Source organism: Macaca thibetana, chromosome Y (assembly GCF_024542745.1).
Source record: "Macaca thibetana thibetana isolate TM-01 chromosome Y, ASM2454274v1, whole genome shotgun sequence".
In the NCBI taxonomy this organism is placed as follows: Eukaryota; Metazoa; Chordata; class Mammalia; order Primates; family Cercopithecidae; genus Macaca; species Macaca thibetana.
In genome coordinates this window covers 2,549,198-2,566,776 of record NC_065599.1, presented here as the reverse complement: position 1 = coordinate 2,566,776, position 17,579 = coordinate 2,549,198, and positions in this window count along the sequence as shown.

Below are 17,579 nucleotides of genomic sequence, written 5' to 3'. Positions count from 1 at the left end.
ATCATTCTTAGAATTTAACTAAAATAACATGAAGTAACTTCAATTTTGGGGTTATGAAAATCTTTTTAATGCATACATTTTAAATATAAACTTTTTATAGCATCCAATTAGACTCCTTGTTAAAGTAACATTTTCAGTATTTTTTCACCTATGATTAAAACAACTCACAGTATTAAGTTACCAAAACCAACAACAGGTATGCATTAACGAAACGCACCTTCCGCCGGGCGCGGTGCCTCAAGCCTGTAATCCCAGCGCTTTGGGAGGCCCAGCTGGGTGGATCACGAGGTCAGGAGATCGAGACCATCCTGGCTAACACGGTGAAACCCCGTCTCTACTAAAAAATACAAAAAAGTAGCCGGGTGCGGTGGCGGCGCCTGTAGTCCCAGCTACTCGGGAGGCTGAGGCAGGAGAATGGCGTGAACCCGGGAGGCGGAGCTTGCAGTGAGCCGAGATCCGGCCACTGCACTCCAGCCTGGGTGACAGAGCGAGACTCCGTCTCAAAAAAAAAAAAAAAAAAAAAAAAAAAAAAAAGAAGAGAGAAAAGAAAAGAAGAGAAAAAAGAAATGCACCTTCTTCAAAAAATTTATATTCTCTCACTAAAATTCTTCCAATTACGTACCTGATGGCTACAAACGTTTGGGCTAGTTGACCAAAATCAAAAGAAAAACTCGTGAGTCATTTCTTTTTCTAAATGAAAAAATATAGCATTTCAAACCAAACTTAATGTATATTAATCAATAAAAGTGGCTTTATAAATTAAACGACTCACTAGTTATTGCCTTGTGTAGGTCACATATTACAGTCAAAGAGCCTACTCTCTTTTTTTGATTTTTTTTTACACAGTCAACACTTGGTGCTGCAAGTAGCTCAGAGCCAGGATTCATGGTAGTGGGTGAGCTACCGATTGGAACCACTTGCTCTGCTGGCAGTTCTTACTTCTCACACATTGCAGGTGAACTTTTCATGCAGGAAGATGACAACATCAATTAATGTTTTGGAAGTGAGAGAAAGTAATCACAATATTATTTGTAGAAAACCTACGTTGTAAAATGCAATTAAACATCTCGTATCTTGAATGAATTTTGAATTTTCTTACAGAAAAAGGTTCTTAAAAAAGAGCCATTAATATCAATAAATGTAATCAGTTTCCAAAGTTATCTTTTCAAAGAAATTTCCAAAACATGAGAGTCTTACACAAAAGAAGAATGACATTCTAAATAGGATAACTCTTTTAATTACACATTAATGGTAATACATTCATGTTCAATGGAAATAGAATGCATTAAAATTGTATTATTTTTCTTGTCTTATGAGACATATGAAGAAACTCATAAAATTGTGATACAGAAAATAAAGCGTTGCAGGGTTGATATGTTTCTCAATTAAAAATTCAATCAAGGGCCGGCCATACTGGCTCACGGCTATAATCCCAGGACTTTTGGATAGTGAGGGAGGCAGATTACTTGATGTCAGGAGTTGAGACTAGTCTGGCCAGTATGGTGAAACCCCATCAGTTGTGTTGGTGCACAGGTGCAATCTCAGGTAATCAAAAAGCTGAGGCAGATTAATCCCTTGAAGCTGGGAGGCAGGGGGTTGCAGCATGCCAATATTGCACCACTGCACTCCAGCTGAAGAGACTGTAAGAGTCCATCCTCAAAATGAAAGAAAAGAAATGCTGTCCGGTAAAAATTGAAATATACTACTTATTTAGTTTTCAGTACAGTTTCTTGAAACTCTGATTTGTACTTATTTTACAAAATGTCTTAAGTAAGGTGTGGCACACATTTCAAAGTTACTAAAACCACTACAAAAATGAATACTTTTAAATTTTTACTTCATTTAATTTTATTTTATATTAAGTTTTGTGGTATATATGCAGGACATGCATATTTATTTCACAGGTAAACGAATGCCATGTTTGTTCACTGAACCCATCAACCCATCCCCTAGGTATTTAGCCCTGCATAAGTTAGCTATTTGTCCTGAAGCTGGTATTTTCCCTGCCCCCTGACAAACCCAGATGTGTGTGGTTCCCCTCCCTGTGTCTATGTGTCTTAAATGTTCAGTTCCCACGCATGAGTGTGAACATGCAGTGTTTGTTCTTTTGTTTGTTTAAGTTTGCTGAGTACGATGGCTACCAGCTTCATTCATGTTCCTTCACAGAACATGACTTTGTTCCTTTTTATGACTGCATATGATTTTGTGGTGTATTAGGTACCACACTTTCTTTATCCAGTCTGTCACTGATAGGCATTTGGCTTAATTCCATGTCTTTGATAATGTGAATAGTGCAGTAATACACATAGATACGCATGCATCCTTGTAATTGAATGACTTATTTTGGGGTGTGGGGGGCTATATACCCAGTAATGAAATTGGTGAGTCCAGTGGTATTTCTCATTCTAGATACCTGATGAATTGCCACACACTTTTCCACCTTGTCTGTACTGATTTACATCCCAAACAACAATGTGTAAACATTCCTATTACTGCACTTTCTCACTACCATCTGTTGTTTCATGGGTCTTTAGTAAGCACCATTTCCACTGGTCTAAGATAGTATCTCATTGTGGTTTAGATTTCTGTTTCCTTCATAACTAGTGATGTTGAGCATTTTGAGATGAAGATGGAAGACCCATAACTCTTTTCTTACCCCAATTTGGCCTTTTAATGTCAGCTCTTCAAAACCCATTTCACCTGTGGTTTTAACACGATCCTGCAAAAAGAAGTATTTGGGGCTTAACTTATACAATAAAGATAGTCATCAATGTGGCTTCCACAAGACACAAACATATTTCGCTATTTCTTCCATGGATAAGGGAGTTTACATTTGCGCTTAATGGAAGAGGCCCGAAATGCTGCTCATCATCCTACAGTGCACAGCAAAAGCTCCTCACAAAAAGAAATTTTATGAAAACAAAATGTCAAAACCCAGGGATCAGAAATTCTGTTAGTAAGCTTTATAATCTACTGGAAGAATGCTAACCTGAAGCCCAATGCCATGCATTACAGAAGTATGTTCTCAAAGAATATATGTCTATATCAGTAAGAGGGATAGGGTAGTTCAATGCAAATGCCAATCTTTCAACTTTTATTTCTAAAAGAGTTTGAACTATAATGATTTTCACGTGAGGTTAAAAAAATTCCTAATTATAGGAGACTGAATTATAAGTATTTCAAGATCCAATAGAAGAAAGGCATTTAAACACATGTAGCTATCCTCCTTCTGTCATGGGATTTTGGGGGAGTCACCTTGCCTGTTGAAAACCTCTGTGGCCCATGGTGCCTTTGCCTGAGTTTTGCTCAGGCCTACTAAACTTGCTCTACCCACTCTGCCTGATAGGCCGCACTCAGGTTGCTTTATGGGCAAGTGGTATATCAGCAAGTGTGGGGTGCAGCCACTATGCACTGACAGGCCTGCCAGCTGTGGCAAAGCAGGAAAATTTAGGTGCCATCTCACTGAGAAGCAGCAGCTGGACCAGGCATACTGTAGGCAGCTTCCGCAGCTGATACTGGGGAATGTAGTGATACCCAGAAGTTTGGGGATGCCAGAAACAGCAAAACCCTAAAGAGGGTGTCACAGCCCTGGCTTTGAGAGACCCTAAGTCTGTACACCCTGAGGGCCACAACTATCCTCTTATTTTTGTCTTTCACAATGTGATGAGCAAGAGACATCTTTTTATCCTTGTTTGTGTTAGAGTTCTTTCAGCTCCACCATTCAGTGATTCTCAAATAGTTGTTCTGCATCCAGGAAGATTGAGGTAGATGGACAAGTGGAGAGTGAGAAACGTATAGATAAGATTTATCCCTTGGGTGGGAGGCTCCTCTCCACAGCTGCTAGTCTGAAAAGTCCTCAAATCTGGTGGAGTCCAGGAATATTTTGTGCTTCAGAGGAAAGAAAGCGCTTCCTGATTAGATTATTTGGCAACAATGCATGCCTTTCAAAAAAGTACCAGTGGTTCCCATTCTTGTCCATCAACCTAGGACCCAGACTTCAGTCTGTTACTGGCTTGAAGGTGGAGACTTAGTGGGGATCAGCAAATTTATCAACACGAGCCTGTAATGACTAATACTGAATGTGAATATAACTGGCTTGAGAGATACAGACTATTAGTTTGGCATGTGTCTGTGTGAGCGTTGCCTAAATGAGTTTATCACTTGGGTCAGTGGGCTGGGGAAGGCAGAAGGACCCTTAATCTGGTGGGCACAATCTGTTAACTTCCAGGGAACGTAAAACAGGAAGAAAAACATGAATAGGTGAGATTGGTTTAGCCTCGCAGCCTACCTCTTTGCAGTGTGCTAGATGCTCTCTGCTGTCACATTTTTAACTCCAAGTTGTTCGATTATGGGACTCAGACTGGCTCTTGTTGCTCCTAAGCTTCCCAACAGCCTGTTATGTTACATTGCAATGGTGTAAGTTAGTACTTAATACACTCTGCTAAAGTATTGTCCCAGTGAGTCAACCCTGAGTAATACAAATTTTGGTACCAGAAGTGGTTCTAGAAAAACATAATATTAAAAAGAAAGTTCTTTCATTTGTTTTGGAGTTTCTGTGGTTGGCTATTAAATATAATTTGATGCATTAATGCTAGGGACTCTACTTCTAATAACATGGAGAACACTGATAATCTTTGGTGGACACCGTGTGTAGAGTTACGCAAAGTAAATGCATTTGACACTCCTGATTCATCGATTTGTGAGAGGCAAGGAGTTCATTACCCTCTGCATAATAGCTTTGACCATAGGTGGAGAACCAAGGATCACAGTGAACCCGCTGGGTAGCTCTTAAGTTCTGTGGGCAAAATGAGAGGTAATGATGAATTCAGAATTTCTGTCTCCCAGCATCAGAAGCAGATACTGAGCCCCAACTCTGCTAATTTTGCCCTGAGTGTTAGTCTTACCACCTGTAGAGAAAGAGCCAAAATTCCAGTCTCTCATCACGTAAGTTACTGACCTTCAATGAAAGATGCATGCACATCGTCAAAAGGTATCTACAGTTATAGTGAGGCTATTGGTTGAATAGAATGGGACCCTGCAACTCGGAATGAGGATGTGTGGGAGGACCCTGAGGAAGCTGGAGATACTCAGTTTGTAAACCCTGATGAAGCTTTTTGCCAAGAAGAACAGCATTCTCATCTCCAGAAGGGGCAACATTGTCTTTCTGGTCCATGCTGCCATCAGTCTTTCCAACTGAGTCTGAGGAGATAAAACCTGCATTGACTGAGGGCAACAGATATGGCCTTCTCTTAGGCAGTTGCCAAGTTACATAATGTGATTTTTCTCAGAAGCCATCTGGACACCTCTCTTTGTTTCTAGACCGGGCTGGAATGCTGTGGCGGGCTTCTACAGGTGAGCTACGGAGTGTGACCCATGAGGCAGTGTGCTACACAGTCACACCACACACACACAAAAAAAAATGTTCGATTTACCTCATTTATATGAACATCAATCTGGAGAACAGGCATGGAAATGGATATTATGTGTATGGGATTATGGTGGAAGGAACATAGAGTTGTATCAGCTGAATTTACTGATCCTAATCAATTCGAACTATTGACTTTGTGCTTAATGAGACAGCTTGGTGAGAAAAAATAAATAAATAAATAAATAAATAAATAAATAAATAAATAAATAAAAACTTCTAATAGTTGATTTGATTTGCTAGTTAGCTGAAATATGGATTAAAAGATGGCCCTCTGTGAGTGAGCTGGAAATGCCTGGCCTACATTGGTTTAATGGAGAGAAGGAGATCCAAAATTTAGGGAGATTTGGATGGTAAAGCAGACTCATCCTTTAGACTTACACATCCAATCTGGTAGGGTCCAGAGCACATATCATTGACCAGTCACTTGTGAAACAGATTTGGGAGGTTAGGACTTGCATTTTTGAATAGCCCGGTACTTCATCTTCTCTGGAAACCACAGTAGCTCAACTGAAAACTTTAAATATGATGACAAAAATAGGATCCTGATGTGACAGGGGCCAAGTGGCAGCACTCAACCATCCAAGGCAATGTGGACAGAGCTAAGGGATAGTGACAGTCAGAATAATGTGGCTCCTGTATAGCTCTGTCATTGGTTAATTAATCATGGTGTTCATGGAAGTGAAATTGATGGAAAGCCTACTGCATTCCTACTTAGGTTACACATACAGTAATCTCCAGGACCAAAGAAGGACAAAAGACTCTTCTGAGTGATGGAAACACAGAAGTGCAGCCCCTCCATCAATTTCCAGACTACAGCCAGTTTAAAGAACCAGAACCCATTGAATGAAGGGGAGGCTGAATTCCCTTGACCAGGACACCCATTGCCTAATTGACGATTTATGCAATGAATCTTTACACCATCTTTCCCCAAGGAGACCTCTAGGCTTTTCCCAAGGTAACTGTGCATTAAGGAAAAGAAAATAATCAGGCTTTTTAGCAGCTACTGGACACTAGCTCTGTGCTGATGTGGGTTCCAGGGGACCCCAAATGTTATCGTGGTCCTACAGTCAAAGTAGGAGCTCAGGGAGGTCATGTAATTAATAGAGCTTTAGCTTATTAGATCAGATTTACAGAGTGTCCAGTGAGTCCCTGCATTCATCCTTTGGTCATTTTCCCAGGGCTAAAATGATAACTGGCATAGATATACTTAGCAGCTGGCAGAATCCCACATTTCCTTGACTTTCAGGACAAAGGCTGTGACAACAGGTAAGGTCAAATGAAAGCCACTAGAGCTGCCCCTATCTAGAGAAATAGTAAATAAGAAACATTATCAAAACCCTGAGAAGATTGCAAAGATGGATGCCACCATCAAAAATTTCAAAGATGCCGGGGTGGTAATTACCAGCACATCCTCATTCAACTCTCTGATTTAGCCTGTGCAGAAGACAGGTGCATCTTGGAGATTGACATTGGAGTATCATAACTTAATGAAGTTGTGAATCCACTTGCAGCTGATGTATAGATGTGGTTTATTGTTTGAGCAAGTTAATATGTCTTATGGTACGTGGTTTGGAGCCATTCACTTGACCAGTACCCTTTTCTTAATTCTTGTCTAAAAGAATCACCAGAGGCAATTTGCCTCCAGCTGACAAGGCCAGCAACATGTATTTATTATCCTTCCCTGGGGGTATACTATCTCTCTGGCTTCCCATCATAATCTTATTTGGAGAGACTTTGATTGTTTTTCACTTCTGTAAGATAGCACATTGGTCCATCACATTGATGAAATTGGGCTGATTTGACGACTGAGCAAGAAGTAGCAAGCACACTTGAATTATTGGTGAGACATTTATGTAGCAGAGGATGGGAAATAAAGCCGACTAAAATTCAGAGACCTTCTCCCTCTGCAATGTTCCTAGAGGTCCAGTCTTTTGAAGCCTGTCAAAATATCTTTTCCAGGGTAAAGAAAAAGTTGTTGTATGAGGCCTCTCTTCTAACCAAGAAAGAAGCACAATGCCAACTAGGCCTATTCGGATTTTTAAGACAGCACATTTTTCATTTGAAAATGTCTCCCTGGCCCACTTATTGAGTGACCCAAAGGGCTGCCAGCTTTCAGGGGCATCCAGAACAGGAAGAGGTGACAACTACTGCTGGCTCTGGTGCAAACCCCTCTACCACTTGGGCCACAGGAACCAGCAAATTCAATGGTGCTTGAGGTTTCAGTGGCAGATAGGAATGCTGTTTGGAGCCCACAGCTAAAGAACTGTGGCTGTGGTGTCTGGTGTCCTGCTTATTAAATCTTCTGGTCTTATCATATTTCACATTATCCTATAGAAGCTGGATTAACAGAATGGTGAAATGGCTTTTTGAAGTTATAATTACAATGCTAACTATGTGACTATACTTTGCAGTGCTCCCACAGGTGAAACACAGCATATCCCTCTACAATTTTTAAGCAAGGCCCTGCCATCTTTTGCAGATAACTCCTATTCTTTGGAGACACAGCTCGTGGCCCACACAGCTCTTGGGCTTAGCTAGAAATTGAACATTTGACTATTCGTCATCATGTCACCATGTGAAGTACACTGCCTGTTGTGAACTTGGTGCTTTCTGACACATCGAGTCATAAAGTAGGTTGTGCAGGGCAGCATTTCATCCTCAAACGGATGTGGTATACACATGAACAGGCTTGAGCAGGTCCTAAGGCACAGCTACGTTGCATGAGAAAGTGACTCCAATGCCCACAATCTCTACTCCAGCCATTCAACCTTCTCTCCATCAGCCTGTACCGATGACCTCATGGGAAGATAGCTATGATCAGTTGACAGAGGAAGAGAAGACAGGACAGGGTCCTGGTTCACAGACGGTTCTCAATGATATGCAGTCCCTACCTGAAATTGGACAGCTGAAGCACTAGAGCCCCTTTCTAGGACACCTAAAGGACAGCAGTGAGGAGAAATCTTCCCAGTGGGCAGAACTTTGAGTAGTGAAGCTGCTTGTGAACTCTACATTGGAAGAGAAATGGCTAGATTTCTGACTATATACTGAGTCTTGGTCCAAAGCCAATGGTTGCACTGGATGTTAGGCACTTGGGAGATGCATGATTAGAATATTGGTGACAAAGAAAGTTTAGAAAGAGGTATGTGGATAGACCTTCATGAGTAGTCAAAAACTGTCAAAATATGTGTATTCCATATGAGTGCTTACCAACAAGTCACCTCAGTGGATAAAGAGTTTAATAATCAAGTGCATAGAAACACTGGTTTCAAGGACACCACTCTGCCTCTTTCCTCAGCCATCCCTCTCATTGCCCGATGGGTCCATGAACAAAATGGCCATGGTGGCAGAAACTGAGTTTGCACATGTGCTCAGCCACAGAGACTTCCACTCACAAAGCCTGACATGGCTATGGCCACTGCTGAGTGCCCAGTTTGCCAGCAGTAGAGACCAAAACTGAGCCCTCACTATGGTTCAGTTGCTCAGGGTGATCAGCCAGCTACCTGGTGACAGATTAATTATATGGGACCTCTTTCACCAAGGAAAGGGCAGAGGCTTGTCCTCACTGGAATAGACATACACTGTGGATATGGGTTTCCCCATTCTGCATGCAATGCTTCTGCCAAGACTCCCATTCATGGCCTCACAAAATGCCTTTTTCAACATTATGGTATTGAGCACAACGTTGCGTCTGACCAGTGCACTCACTTTATTGCAAACGAAGTGTGGCAGTGGTCTGCCACTCATTAAATCTAGTGGTCTGACCTTGCTTCTCATTTTCCTGAAGTAGCTAAATTAATAGAATGGTGATGTTATAATTGCAATGCCAACTAGGTGACAATACTTTGCAGGGCTGTGGCAGAAGTCTCCAGAAGACCATGTATTCTCTGAATCAATATCCAATATATGGTATTGTTTCTTCCATAGCCAAAATCCATGGGTCCAGGGATCAACTGATGGAAGTAGAAATTTCACCACTCATTATCACTCCTGGTGTTCCACTAGCAACATTTTTGTTTCTTTTCTTTTTTTTTTTTATGACATTATGCTCTGCTGGCTTAGAGGACTTAGTTCCCTGAGGACAATTGGTGCCACCAGAAGAAACAATAATGATTTTGTTAAACCTGAAGTTTAGATTGCCTTCTGGACACCTTGCCTCCTCCTACCTTTACGTCAACATTCTAAGAAGGTAGTTACAGTGTTGACTGGGGTGACTGACCTGAACTATAAAGATGAATTCAGCCTACTACTCCACAATGGAGGGAAGAAAGAGTATGCATAAAATACAGAATATGCATTAGGATGTGTCTTAGCACTACCATGACATGTGTTTAAGGTCAATGGGAAACTACAACAGCCCATTCCTGACAGGACTACAGTTGGATCAGAACCTTCAGGTATTAAGCTTTGGATCACTCACCAGGATAACAGAAAAAATAACAACAACTACAACACAATAATAAAAACCACAACTTTCAGAGGTGCTTCCTAAAGGCAAAGGGAACGAATAATGTATAGTAGAAGAAGTTAGTCATCCATACCTGCCATAGACACTTGACCAGTTGCAGAAATTAGTATGTTAATTGTCTTAAGTATATCCTCCTTCTTTTGTTTAAAAAAAAAAAAAGGTTGTGCACGTATACGCATGTACTAAGAAAGTGTCTCTTTTTATTTTCTTTTATCATGTTACACAAAATTCATTGAATTCTTAATAACATTTGCATATTGTAAACTTTATGAAATAGTGTTTGCATTGGGGATTGTTGCACTCCTGGTTGTAAGAGGATGATTGTATTATGTGATGTATAATTATGAAATCATTTTTGTCTGTATTTGAAGATTATATACTATAGCAGGAGATGTGTATTGATTCAAGTTGAAAAGGGGTGGACTTCTGACGGTTAATACTGAGTGTCTTATTCATTGGATTGAACGATACAGAGTATTAATGCCAGATATGTTTCTTGAGTGTTTCCCCCAAAAAGATTAATATTTGAGTCAATGGGAAGATCTATATTAATCTGGTGGGCACAATCTAATAAGTTTCTAGCAAATATCAAGCACACAGAAATACATCAAAAAGCAAGATGGGCCTAGCTTCCAAAACATATATCTGTCTCTTATGCTGGATACTTCTTGCTTTCTTGTTCTTGGACCCCAGACTCCAAGTTCTTGAGTTTTGGGACTCAGACTTGCACTCGTTGTTCCTCAGTTTGCAGGCAGCCTATTGCAATCCTGTATGTAAGTAATTATAACCTCCCCTATGTACATATATGTGTATATTTATATATATGTCTATATACATGTAGATGTGTATGTATATAAATATATAAAGGGATGGCAAATTAAACAGTTTGTAAGTATTCTCAAAAAGCATTACTTGAATAAATACTAAAACTGTAAACCTTTTTAAATAAGTCAGCTTTTTTTGATGTTGATATCGTAAACAAACTTCATACAAAATTCCATATATATGGAATATGTATATTTTAATATATATATTTTATATATATATTTTTTATATATATATATTTTTTTTCACACTCTCTGCATTGTTCCAATAATGTGTCTAAACAGCAGAGCTCTCCCTTAGTATATTAAGCAAAAAAAAAATATTGTCTTCATTTTAGGTGTTGAACGACATTTGATTAATCTTGGAAAAAAGCAAGTCCTATACAGGTAAGGGTTCTGCCTTGTGGAAAAGGCTCTAGCATCAAGCACAGAGCCTACAGGTCAGGGGCTAAATGGCAACTAAAGAAGCAGTGTAAATGTGGATAACTACCATGTTGCTGCTATTTGCGAATGTTATGAAACACATTTTTGATTCAAATGGAAATGATTTTACATTGCAGAAATTCACCTCCTTTTGGATTCATATTAACATTTTCAGATATTTTTCCTATTACATCAAGTTCCTCATTCATTGATGTTGTTTTCTCTTGTCATCTAATATGTACTTCTGTGAATACATTTTTTTATTATGTTAGAACAAAGCAGAGCACACATAAATCTGATAAAAAATGCCCACTATGCAAACTTCTATCGAATCATTTTTTAAAAAGTAGAAGATATTTGTGCATTAGTTCTACTAAATAACTTTAGCAAAATTGAAAATCCTCTCACCCAGCCTATAACATTAAAAACTCAGTTTTCATTTGAATCACTTATTATAATATCCTAGGATCATTGTTGTCATAAGACTTTCTGAATGCATAATGTGTACCTATAATATGGTGAGCCGGTGCACAGGTAGGCATGTCTATTATTTATGCCTTTCAAATGTAGTCAACATTAGCTCTTTCTGAAATGCCACTGATTGAGTTTTCTCCCTTGGTATTTCCAAAACAGAGGCTGACTAGGGTTTTATTTTTTGCCATTAATGTTTTACAAAAATATTTAAAAAGCAATGTTAAGGAAAAGCAGAGAAGCAGAAAACATATCGTTTTGTTTCTAATCATTGATTAACTGAACTGATCTTATTTTACTAATGCTTGCCCTAAGTTGAATCAATTGAACCTACATATGTTTTTTCAAATCTTTCTGTGTTATGGAAATCAAAGTTGGAGTTAAGACATCTTTAAAATATAATATCAAAGAGTTCTAAGTGTGTGCTTTTTAAAATAATCTTCTCAAGAGATGGTTCAACACTGTTAATTTCTCAACGGGGCCTGAGACTCAATATTTTAGGATATTTAGCAGCACTTCTAACCTGTCAGCAATAGATGCTATTACCAAACTTACCAATTGCACTTGCAGTCATGAACCAGGCTTAGAGTGAAATCTAAAGCAAAATCTACAGGCCTATAAAAACCCTAGACAATCACATGAGCCCTATTAGCGCATCCTCTATAATTTGTCCCTTTCTACAATCTCCTGCAGCCAGATTTACCTGACTTTTCAAAAAAATTTTAAACAGGCTTCCACCAGCAAGCATCATACTTGATCTTGCTGTATGCTTAATTATTTTCTCAATATTTTGCTTAGATATTTATTTGAAGGTCACTTTGTAAGCCACTTACTGTATGTTTGTTTTACATAAATCCAAAATGTACTTTATGCCAGATAATCTTACCTCATATATTTTATATGAAATTGATAATTGCAATTAACAAAAAACAGTCAAAACTATATAACATAAGCACTAAAACAAACACCTGACATCTAGGATTCCAAATTGGAAGTGTCACATTCAATTTAAATATTTCAAACAAGAGGCAAAACATGAACCTCATAAACAACAATAAACTCTGAAATTAGAAAACACTGAGTGCTTCATAGATAAAAGTAAAAGCAAACCGGAAGGTCTGGAAGTTTCAAACGATTCTAAAAAATACATTAAACCGCCAAACACAGTCTGGACCCTGAAAATCAATAGTTTATAACAAGTAAGTAAACATTTAATCAAGAAAGACAACTATAAAAAGGTAAAGTTTTTTTTTTTTTTCTTTGTGCATTGCCATATCACCTCCTACTCACAGATGAAGCCTTCAGAATTGAAATCCACATTGTTAAAGTGAGGATCTGAGTTCTGCTTCTGGAAAAAGTAAAGGAGTCCTTATGTACTAAATTATTTTTTTATCCAGTCTTTGTAGAGGAAATATGGAAATTTGATAAAATAAACATTTATTTCTCCATTGCCTAACTCAGAAGTCACTCTTAGACGGAAATGCCAGCAACTGTTCACAAACGTTTAGGTTGCTGAGCTGTGAACAAAAATTACACAATTTTATACAATAGGCAAACTATATACAAGAGCAAAATTTGGAGAGATTTGCATTTGCAGAAATCTGAATATTCAAAAGCAGTTTAATATACTGAGACACTTAGAAAGTCATGCACATGCTTACGACAGAAACATTCTTTAAAAAATGTAAAACAACATGCGTTAACCCTCAAGTTTATTTATAGCTTCAAGGTGAGAAGAAAGTGAAGGTTAAGACAGAATTATAAACAATGCCCTTGAGAGTTAAAGGATAGTGTTACTACATAATCAGTTTTTAAAAGTGATAGTTTTTATATTGCTCTTATTCAAAGTGCGAACACAATGCAAGCTAACCTTTCATAATTAAGAAAACACGTTTCATTTCTAAAATAAAGATAAGCATTCAGAGTTAACATATTATGACATTTCAAATATACAGTTAGCATTCAGTGTTAGCACATTATGACAATGTAATTTAGTTTCCTGAAAAGCAAAAACACAAAAACAAGAGGAAATTGTGACCAATGGAAAGTAAATGCAGGAACTAAAAGTGTCCCAAATTTCGTAGACAAAGAACTGTAAAAGACAGTTTTAAGTATGGCTAAAGAGAAATGACTGGCAAATGATGAATGAACAAAATGAGAGCATCAGTGAGACAAATTATAAAAGAACACATTAGAAAATTGAGATAAAGATTGAAATAAATTCTACAATAAAGAAGTTTAACAGCAGATTTGAGCAGGCAAATATTCAGTCCATCTGAAGGAATAAAACTGAAATAACCCAGTCTAAGGAGCAAAATAAAAATAGAAATTATGTGGGCAGACGGGGGAGGCGGGAACTAAAGAGTAAAGAGAATACCATGAAGTAAACCAGTACTTGCAATATGGGCATCTTATCAATGAAGAAAAATAGAAGCCAAAAATAATTTAAGACAAAAATGGCTGAACATTTCCTGAACTTAAAAATCTGAATCTAAAAGTTGAAAAAGAAGAAAAATTTTAAACACAATATCACCAATGATGGCCAGATCAGAAAATATTATAGTCAATCAAGAGCCAATACAAAGGACATTGTAAACACAGAAAAGGAACAGTTACTTGCTATGTACAAGAAAGTCTTGATTAACATTAACCACAGAAGTCAGAATGTGTTGAGATATTCCAAGTTGTAATAGAAAAAAATGTTATCAAATCTGATATATAACTGGAAAAATGATACTCAAGCAAAAAATATCTAGATAAAGAAGAGCTAAAGGAAACTTTGACTAATGCTTCTCTAAAAGAAAAACGCTCTTACTATTACAACCCTGGCAAACATAACTATTAGTGAACACTCTGTGTGAACAGATATAATGAGAGACAATAATACAAATTGAGAAGGATGGAAAACTACAAGAGCTGCATATTTTTATATTGTTGACCGTAAACATTAGATTATTCACACAAGTTAGTAATGTTCATAACAGGCCAATTTAAGCTTACAATAATAATTGAAGTCCCAAATATACCTCATTGTGGTATAAAAAAAATCAAAGGTTTTTTAAAAAATTACCAAATTGTTTAAATGAGCAAAAAAGAAATTAAGGATTAATTAAGAGCAAGAACATATGGAAAAGAAGTCAATGCCAGAATATGTAATATTTTACTTGTAAGAAGTTTAAATGTGAGTTCTGGCTTAAAAAGGCACACACTGGTGCAAGTGTGCCCTTCAACGAAGCAGTCACTTCTGTGACTTCTTTACAAGGCATACTTTAGGTGCAAAGACAAATACACCAAAAAAAAAAAAAAAAAAAAAAAAAAGATAATAGATTCTGGGAAAGTGCTGCAATGTACTACGGAACACTGTATACCATCTCTTCAACTATACAATAGGTGCTGTGGCAGGATTAGTATGATGCAATCACTATAGAATTCCAGAATCCATCTGAATGTTTATAGCTTCTAAAAAGTGATTTGTAGAGTAAACAAAAACTCAATTTTATCAATTTCATAGCACAAATCAACAGCAGCTACTTATTCTTTCTTAGCCAACACTGTGGGATGCTGCCTTGCAAATATTTCTGGAGCAGCTTACAAGAGCCATGATAAACAAAAAGCACCTGGTCCTCCAAATCTCAGGAGGACTTGTTCACCGACGGCTGCTTCTGCTTTATGGAGGTCCCAACAGAGGTGAACAGTCATTGCTTTATTCCCCAAACATTTTGCAGACTCTTTGTCCTTCTGTGCAAAAGCTTTCAGAAGATTTAAAAAGCCAGAACATTATTTCCTTATTGTTCTTCATCTGCCCTAAGGGGTTAGACATTTGTGGACAAAAACATTGAAAACTGAACACACACACACGTATATAACACACATATGTACATATATATAGTTATTAACATATACATATATATGTGGAATGAGCTGTGGTTTTAACGATATGTGCCCCAAATCAATGTGGCTCAAATAAGACCCAAGAAGAAGTTCAGTAAGGCTGATTTACAGCACAGAAAGAGCCTATATAATGAATAAACAAAGCCCTACCAATCCATAGTAGAAGAAAATCTTGTTTTCAAATTACAGCATTTTAAATTTTAAATGCCCATTTTCACACTAGCAAAATCACAAATCATAGAGTGAAATAGAGAAGTAGGGCTGATTTTAAGAATAAAAAAAAATTATGATCTAAAACTTTTTTTAGACAGCCCAAATGGGAGTCTTACTAAAACATAATATTTAAAATTTAGCTTTATAGTAAGCTAATAGCATAAACAAAAGAAACACAAAAAATATGACCAAAAATTATAAAAAAGAGTAAAATTATTTTAAAACCTAAAAAGGTCTAGAGATAAGAAGTAATACATATATTTTATATAGATGTTATACATATATATATATGAAAATAAAATACTACAGATATTTAAAGCAGGCTTGAGCTGCGTAAGGGACAAAATATCAGCAAACTAAAGAAAAGGTAGTTGACATTATTAAGTTAGGAAATGATAGAACAACAAATGAAGTAACAAGAACACAGCCTAAAATGCTGTGGGACACTGTGGCACAGCCATATTACGTATGCTGGAAGTTCAAAGGAAGAGACGAAGAATTAGGAAGAGTATTTAGAAGCAATAGTGTTAAGAAATCTCAAGCTCAAGAAACTCCAAGTAAGAGAAACTCAAATAAAAACAACTCGAACTATATGATAACTAAACTTTTAAAAGAAAGACAGATAAAATCCTAAAAGCAGCAAGAGAAGTAGCTAGTAATGGTCAAATAACCCTCAAAAATAATGAGCAGATTTCTTATCTGAAAACTCAGAGGAGAGAAAGCAATAGACTAACATATTCCAAATGATGTAAGAAAAAACTTTTGAACAGAAATCTTATGTTCAAAAAATTGTCCACCATGAGTGAGGGATAAATTATGACAGTTCCAGATAAAAGTTGGGACATTTTATTAGTAGACTACCTTTTAAAAAATACTCTATGGGGTACTTCACGGTAAAATGAACAAACACTAAAGAGCAGTATGAATGAATGCATATTAAGATACAGATAAATACATGAATAATTATAGAATATAAAAAATTAACAATGTAAACCTCCACAGTTTGTTTCTCATGTAATTTAAAATGTTAATATATTTAATAGAAATATTATCACTAACTTGTGTTTTTGACATACAATTCATGAAGGTATGATTTTGAGAACTCATTAAGTGAAATACTGGAGTGAAGTCACACAGGGGCAAGGGATTTATATGTTATTGAAAGTAAGTTACTGTAACTTTAAAAGTGGAATAACTTTAGAATATTCAATGCAATCATAATAGCAATCACAATTAAAAAAAGAAAAGAAAAGAAAAAGAGTAACAGGCAGGTATAAAGCTTTCTGTACTAAACCAGAGAGTAAGAGCTGTGAATTTAGCTGCTCTCAACTGAGGCCACGGAGTCAGGTATCACGGCACCATGAGAAAAAGCCCACGCTGTCTCACCAGGGAGTAAGTGTGGAGAACCTAAGGCACCTAGGAGAGCTGGTATTTCACACAATTTTTGCTACAGCAGTGGCAACGAAATAGAAGAGGCTCATCCACACACAGAACCTGGTGAAGCACTGGAGGCAGAAAGAAGTGGCTATGTGGAGATGCAACTGAAAAAATGTTGGCACAGCAACTGCTGTAATCCTGTGTCTTTCTTCATGGCTTCTCAGGAGTTTGAGGTTGGAACAATTGTTGACAAAAGACAAGAGAAAAATTAGAAGACAGAGGCCAAGCACAGTGGCTCATGCCTGTAATCCCAGCACTTTGAAAGGCTGTGGAGGGTGGATCACGAGTTCAGGAGAGCGAGACCATGCTGGCTAATACAGTGAAAACCCATTTCAACTAAAAATACATACAATTAGCTGGGTGTGGTGGCAGACCCCTGTAATCTCAGCTACTCAGGAAGCTGAGGCAGGAGGATCACATGAATCTG